Source organism: Zootoca vivipara, chromosome 8, assembly GCF_965207765.1.
Source record: "Zootoca vivipara chromosome 8, rZooViv2.hap1.1, whole genome shotgun sequence".
NCBI lineage: Eukaryota > Metazoa > Chordata > Lepidosauria > Squamata > Lacertidae > Zootoca > Zootoca vivipara.
The window spans coordinates 29,584,540-29,592,820 of NC_142591.1; positions in this window are offsets into that span (position 1 = coordinate 29,584,540).

An 8,281-nucleotide genomic window follows, 5' to 3' on the forward strand; every position below is an offset into this window, starting at 1 on the left:
TCATAGAATATAGTGGAAGTTCATATTACACAAAATAACAGATTCATTAGTTTCAAGGCAGTTTATAATACAAGAGTTCTGCCTTGATGCCAAGTGAATTCAGTAAGGAAGTGGAGTGGGATTTATTGCAGATGCAAATCTGGAGGCTAAGCATGTTTGATTACTTAACATACTCTTAATAATGCTATTTGTTTGTTTGTTTGTTTGTTTATTCCTCGATGTACTGTTAATATTTTTTATTGCAAAACCATTTTCTTAAAACAGTATTAACTTGGTATAGTTACTATTACAAATATAAGGTAAACTGAGCCTCTAGGGCTTGCCAATTGGAAGGTCAGCATTTCGAATCCCTGCAATGGGGTGAGCTCCCATTGCTCTGTACCAGCTTCTGCCAACCTAGTAATTCAAAAGCACACCAGTGCAAGTAGATAACTAGGTACTTAAGTGTCCAGGGGTACTTTACCTTTTTACCTTATTACAAATATATGTAAACTTCTTGTTCCTTTATTTAGTATACATTTCCTTATTATTCTTTTTAGATATATTTTCTCTCATTTAATTTGCTTCTTAATTTTCGATGGCATGCTGCCATATATGTAATTTCATTGACCCATAAAAATTTGTTTGTTTGTTTTCAAAAGAGCGCATTTTTTGAATGTATATTCCAAGGTGGATTGGCCAAGAGGAAACGTGGCTTTGGGGCTAAAACAGTTACTCATTGCACATGTCAAAGCCATCCTTCGGATTGCATCTGAAAATACACTGTAAGCCTATGCAAATCATTCAGCAAAGGCAAAATATATCCATTACGGCACAAGCAGGCTGCTGAACCACCTGGAACTTTCTGAATGCCTTTCAAACACGGCCTGTTTACAATAAGCTGGCCTGTACATTTTCCAGGGGAATATAACTAGTGAGGTCATTCTTCGGAAGAAGGGGACCAGGTCAGCTCCTACACCAAACAAATCAGACTTGGTGGAAAGTGATTTGTGCCATGGGTGGCACTTGTGAAAGGATGGATCTAAAATGGGGGTAGTCGAGGTGGTACCCTCTAGGTGTTGCAGGATGCGTAAGTCCTATCAGGCCAGTCAGTCTGCTCTATGGTCAGGGAGGATGAGAGCTGGAGTTTGGTGCCATTTGGAGAGAGTCCTGTGTCTACCCCTCACCAAACAGTATATCCATGCTGCAAACCTGATCCTTACAGGGCAGGACAACCTCTGTTGCTGCTGTCATCGGCTTACCTGGATTAAGCTTTGTGGTATTAACTTTCATCCACCCTCATTATGGACTCCAGGCACTTGTTAGTACTTGTTCATTTGGATCCAGTGAAACGCAGAAACAGCCTGCATACACACTATACTTTTAAAGGACATTTCCTTCCTCAAAGAATTCTGGACACTGTAGTTTGTTAAGGTTGGTGGGGTGTATGACTCTTGAGGGGTAAACTACAGTCTCCAAAATTACGAGAGAGAGAGAGAGAGAGAGAGAGAGAGAGAGAGAGAGAGGGAGAGAGAATGCTTTATAGTGTGTACAAAGCCTCAGAGTTCAGTGTCACATTACCTCATATTTCTGGAGTCCTCCAATATATACATAGATGCATGCACTCAGGCTGCTTAAAAAAGAAAAGAAAAGTAGAAAAGAATACAAAAACAAGTGAGGCCCTGTAACAAAATGTTGCAGTGTCAAGTTCTTCCATTCAGATCAGAACTCCAATCTCTCCTTGCTTTTTACTTTCCCTGTCCCAACTGCCAGTCGGCATTCCAAATTATCATGTATCAACCCATGCTACGTGAAGTGATTTGCAGGTGTTTTCACCTGACAACTGTAACGTGTGTGCCCTAGGCCTTTGAATGTTTTTCTCAAGGTGTTCTGAGCAATTTACTTCTGAAAGAGCAATTGCTTTTTGAAATGTATCTGAATGTATTCTAAAGCAATAACGATTGACTCAATTGCACTTTTAGAAATTGCAAAAGCTCCTTTACACAGGTGTGTGTTGTGTTGCATGTCTCTCTCTCTTTTAGGGGGAATCACCTGTGAAGCTATGACCCCTGCTGGTGGATGTGTAGAACATCTATGCGTTTGTTTCAAAATGTAAAATGGAAGTTATCAATGTGCTCTAAGTAAGTGGATTGAGAGATGACTGCTTCTTGAATAGGGTAGTTGTTACATTTTAAGACAAATGGCCAAACAACTACTTTCCATCCCACATCACTGAACATCTTTTAAATTTTACACACACACACACACACACTGAGTACTAGTTTGCAGCACTATTTAACTCTTTTGGGAGCAAAATAAACTAATTTAGCAATGAAGACAACTGTCCTTTTCATCAAATTAATCATTACACTTCCTGCAGTTTTGCACACTCAAACCACACCAATCAAAGATAATTCTTTAGGACAGGAATGGTTAAAATATTTTCATCTGAGGGCCACATTGACTAATGGTCCATCTTCCAGGGGCCGCATGTAAAAGTAGAACATGGCTTAATAGTAGAAGGGGACACTGCCAGGCATTAATGTTTTAAAGAAGGAAACATTTGGGTGGGGTGCCACAAAGTACTTTGGGCTACACAGAACACATCTGGGGAATTGTGGAAATGGTTGGGTGGGGGAGATAAATTACTTGTTTTAAAATGGGCAAACTTTGGGGGGCTTTGAGATAGTAGCACAAAAACTTTGGGCATCACAGTATTACAGCAGGGAACCTATGAAGCGGTTGGTAACCAAGTGTATGTGTGTAGACACACAGACAGCCCCCCCCCTCTCTCACACACACACAAAAGCTTTTTGGCATCCTGACATCCCATATGGAGAGAGAAGCAAAATTACATTTATTCCTCCCCCCCCCACACTTTTAAAGACAAATGGGGGGTCTTAAGGCATCACAAATTCTTGGGGTGGGGTCTGCATGAAGTTCTGGGGCCACAAGTTAGCCACCTCTCCTCTAGAAGCATCTCGCATTTCTGGAAGCAGTTTCCTGGGTTGTTTTTTCCCCCAGCCCCTTTGCTGTAACGGAGCACTTGTTTATAAAGTTCCATAGGTCTTTTTTGTTATCATTTGCATCAGGGCAGGAGAGCTGCTCACCGAAATTTGTTTCTTTGCTTTAGCTTATATTTGAGAAAGGCCACTCTTTCCTTCCCTGTGTGCCATTCACTATGACATTACTGTTAAGATTCCCCCCCCCCCCAGTAGTGTCAATAACAAAGCAATATGGGCACTTTTTTAAAAAAGCAAATGAGGATTGTATAAACATGACTGTGGAATGACAATCAGAAGAATTTTTACAGCCTCTGTTTTGTAACCAGCGTTATCACAGTGTGAAACTGATCTGTGAACTGGATCTGTGTGTTTTGTTTTGTTTTTTTAGTTTGTTTTTGCTATGTGTCGGGCAAAGACCAGGGAGACCTGGATTCAAATCCAGACTCAGCTATTAAGCTACGTGGGTGACTTCAGAATGATTGGATTGTTTATCTTAGTCTACCTCACAGGGTTATTGTGAAGATAAATGGGGTTGTGGAAGAGAACCACGTACATTGCCAAATGTTCCTTAGTACCTATCATCAGAGTTGTCGCATCCTTGTGTGGGGTTTGTATATGGGTAGTGGTGTACTGGGGCTTGTGAAATATCCCATAATGTGTCATGGTCACTGTATTCATTTCCAAAGCCCTCCATCACTTAGGGTACCTTAGGGACCTCTTGAACCCTTTCATCCCAGTGCAATCATTGAGATCATCTGCAGGAGCAGTTCGGCATACCCTGAGCTGGTGAGAAATTGAGCCTTTAGTGTCATCGGCCCAGTCAGTGGCATGTGATGAAATATTTCGTAGGGGAACAGTTAGGGCCAGAGGCTCCCGCTTGTGAGGGCGATGTTGTGTGTCTGAGCATTGCGCCTCGCTCCCTAAGCTGGGCAGAAGCTTCCTGGGCTTTGGGAAGGAGTTACCAGGGGAACATTTAGGGGACTAGGTTAGTCCTCCATTGACTGCAGACCAGTGGGCCCAGTCCAGTGGGATGCTCTGCCAATAGAGATTTAGCAGCACCTTCTGTGTTAACCTTTGAACACCTGCTGAAAACTTTGCTGCTAAGCTTATGCAGGCAATTAAGAAAACATCTTTCTGTAACAGTTGATGATCTCTAATTTAAATTGGACTTTGATATCTTCTGTGATATAGCCGTATACAGTGCTTTTTTTCTGGGGGTACGCAGGGGTACGCATACCCCTAAACATTTTGTGAATCTTTGTACTTTTGTCCATTTACTGTATTCATTTCCCCATTTTGAACTATAAAATGGTGGTTTTCTTGAGTCAAAATGAGAGTACCCCTGAACATTTTTTTAAGGAAAAAAGCACTGGTCATATATAAATCGGTTTATAAATAAATGGTGATATAGGTACCACAGAGCAGCTATCCCCCCCAATTCCTCTCTATTGAACAAAATGAGAAGGAATTTCCTTCTGCTGGTTCTGATGTCAGTGTAAAGTTGCACCATCAACAGGGTGTGGCCTGAGTGAGGACGGGGCATTAAATGTGTCCTATGCTGGGACCCCACCCTCTGGTTTACAAAGCCATCCTGCTAGTGAATTTTCAGGAATTCTGCAGCTGTATGGTTAGAGTGTTGTGTAGGCATACCTAGGAAGCTGAATCCCATGTAGTACAGCAGTGAGCAGTAGTATTTCTGCCACAGCCAATAGGCAAAGGTAATGGTAAAGGATGCCTGGATGGTTGAGTCCAGTTAAAGGTGACTATGGGGTGTGGCGCTCATCTCGCTTTTAGACCGAGGGAGCTGGTGTTTGTCTACAGACAGCTTTCCGGGTCATGTGGCCTGCATGAGTAAAATGGTTCTGGTGCAATGGGACACCGTGACAAGTGCCAGAGTGCATGGAAATGTGGTTTACCTTCGCGCTGCAGCGGTACCTATTTACCTATTTGCACTGGTGTGCTTTCGAACTGCTAGGTTGGCAGAAGCTGGGACAGAGCAATGGTAGCTCCCTCCTGGATTTGAACCACCAACCTTCTGATCGGCAAGCCCAAGAGGCTCAGTGGTTTAGACCACAGCGCCACCCGCATCCCTTGCATAGCTGCCAAGTTTTCGCTTTTCTCGCGAGGAAGCCTATTCAGCATAAGGGAAAATCCCTGTAAAAAAGGGATAACTTGGCAGCTATGATCCCTTGCCGCACTGCTGCTGCCAATAGTGCATATCTTCAATATAGGATCACAGGCTTATTTGTAAGTCAGTGTGGTTTCCTAATTAGATTTGAGCAACTGTTTATGAACTACAAAGAGGTATCAATGGGAAATTTGATTTAGCTCAATAATTTAAATAGGCCTTTGTTCCCTCACTGATTTCAGTTGTCTTGATTTAAATCAACCCACTTTGCTTTTGGTATGTATTGTTTTCAGTTTCTTATAAGCTACATTGGAGAAGTTAAGTCAAAAAGACCAATATTTCAATTAAATAAATGTGACAAACTTTTCTATTTCAGGAAATACACCCAAAGTTGCACAAGGGAAATCCATTTGCAAAAGCTAAAGAAATAGTTAGCTGATAAAAGTCTTACCAGAAATAGGAAGCCATTGCTTAACAGGAAGTCAATAGCCCTTCCACTTTCAAGGAGAAAAGAATAAAAATTGAAAGGGAATAACCCACTTTTATAGTAACAGATGGACTAGTGCCTTTGCCAAAAGTAGGATTGAGGTTATTTTTTTCTTAATCCCAGTTTAATTTGCTACATACATTCCAGTTAACCTACATTCCATTTGTTAGATAGGGAGCTGCAAATTTGCTTTAGTGACATCCTATACACAGTTTCTTTCTGCAGAAACTAGCCAAAAGGAGAATTCAAAATGAGCTCTATTATTTATTTCATATTTTCAATGCCTTATATAAAAATCTTAAGGTGTTTTACAGTAGAAAAAGAAAAAGAAAAGAAAAGATACAGTGTAGATATCAAAAATTACAAAAGGAAATTAAGATTACAACAAGGCCTTATGGAACAATAAAAACAAACCCCAACCTCCCCAACACTTCAGTATAATCACCATTAATCATCTGTTCTTGATAGATAATATCTCGAGGAAATGCTGTTGACCGGTGCTCTTAAAATACATTCTTTGCTGCTTTAAAAGACATTGTTTAGGCTACAAATGTGCTATGGATATACATTACACACAATGCCTGAAGAAGAGTTCTATGAAATTCTCTAAGATTTTCCTAAGATTATTATTTCTTACAAAGAAACATAAGTAAACAAGCCAGGTCACAAGGAGCTTACAGTGTAAATGAGAATCATGGAAGTAATAACAGAGGGAATAAAAGGCAACAAATTCCCAAAAGAGGGCAAGACTGGAAGCTGAGTAAAAGGTAGCATAGAATCAATGTGACAAACAAAATTACACTTATTTGAGCTAAGTATGAGTAGCAGAGCAACATATCGTGAGCAGGCATCTACTTGTACAACAGGGCTTCTCCTTCTTTTCCTACCTCCTTCAGCCTCCTATGTGCCCCCTAAATCTGCTCTAGGGCAGTGTTTTTCAACCACTGTTCCGCGGCACACTAGTGTGCCGCGAGATGTTGCCTGGTGTGCCGTGGGAGAATTACTTTATATATAGTCAATATAGGCACAGAGTTAATTTTTTTAACATTTTCTAATGGTGGTGTGCCTCCTGATTTTTTTCATGAAACAAGTGTGCCTTTGCCCAAAAAAGGTTGAAAAACACTGCTCTAGGAGGTTGAGGAACCCTCCAGAGCAGACGTTCTGGGCATGTCAGGGGGCCCACTGCACACATGGATTTAGGAAGAAAGGGGGCTTTATGCGGAGTCAGACCATTGGTCCACCTAGCTCACTACTGTCCACCTTCATTGGTTGTGGCTTTCCAGGATTTTAGACCAAAGACTCTCCAAGCCCTACTCAGAGATGCCAGGGATTAAATCTGGGACCTGAACACATAGCAGATGGTCTATTATCCCTGAGTCATGGCATTCCCCTTTCCCACTGTGCAACACTGGATGTTGACCTATGGCTTTGATGATCAAATGGTTTGAAGAGATCTGAAGGCTGAGAGAGGGATTGAAATAATGACGACTTTTATCCAAGGGGCAGAGAGGGAGAGGTGCATTTTCACATTGTACAGGGAGAAGCTGTGATCTGGTGGCAGGTTGGATGGGAGAAATAGAGGCAGAGAGGCGGGGGGGGAGGGGAGAGAAATCAAAGCCACAGTTTCATGGCTGATCAAAAGGAGGGATGGCAATGCTGTCATTTCATAGAGAGTCTAATAAAGGAGAGGACAGATGCTTAGGAAAGATATGTAGTTCAGTTTTAGACATGTGAGTTAGGATAGTGATCTAGGGTTTCTAGACTTCAGGCTTTTGGTTGGTTTGAGCAATCTGAAAAGCCTTAGCAGGAGATGGAGAAATTAAGCAAGAAAAATAAAAAGGGATTAATAAATTAGCAATAGTTCTAATTACCTGTTCAATGGAGTATCCTCCAGAATTCCAAAATCAATGGAAGGGAATATGGTCACAACACTTTTTCTCTATACAAAACACCTATGGAAGAACATTAGGGATAAAATGAAAATAACTTATATTACAATGGACAGAAAAGAAGAGGTTAACATCATCTAGGGAAGTAGATTCTGGAATGTAAAAGGGTATGTTCGAACAATATTTGTTTATAATTAAAACAACAACAACTGTCATTTGGATCACTTTCTGTCTTGGGTAAATAATTGCATATCTGTTTCAAAGGATCATAGAATTGTAGAGTCGGAGGGCACAACACACAACACTTATGGAAATAAGTGACTAGGCTACATTCATTTTCATAACACCTGGCAAGTCTAGACAAGACTTATTTACAGTGCTGTCATATACATATAATCGAGTTACACAGGTAGGTAGCCGTGTTGGTCTGACGTAGTCGAAATAAAATAAAAAAATTCCTTCCAGTAGCACCTTAGAGACCAACTACCGGTAAGTTTGTCACTGGTATGTCATTCGTGCATACACACGAAAGCTCATACCAATGACAAACTTAGTTGGTCTCTAAGGTGCTACTGGAAGGATTTTTTTTATTTTGTTTCATATACATATAATGTCTGATTAAGATCCTTGAGTTCAATGGGACTCAGTCTAGATACGTGGCTAATACCGCCGATCAAACTTATTCGAAGTATGTCTCATTGAAATCAGTGCTTACTTCTGTAAACAAGTCTAAGACTGCGCTATAAAATGTAATTTCTGACGAGTTCTGAGTTCTCCCATTCACTTCACTTGT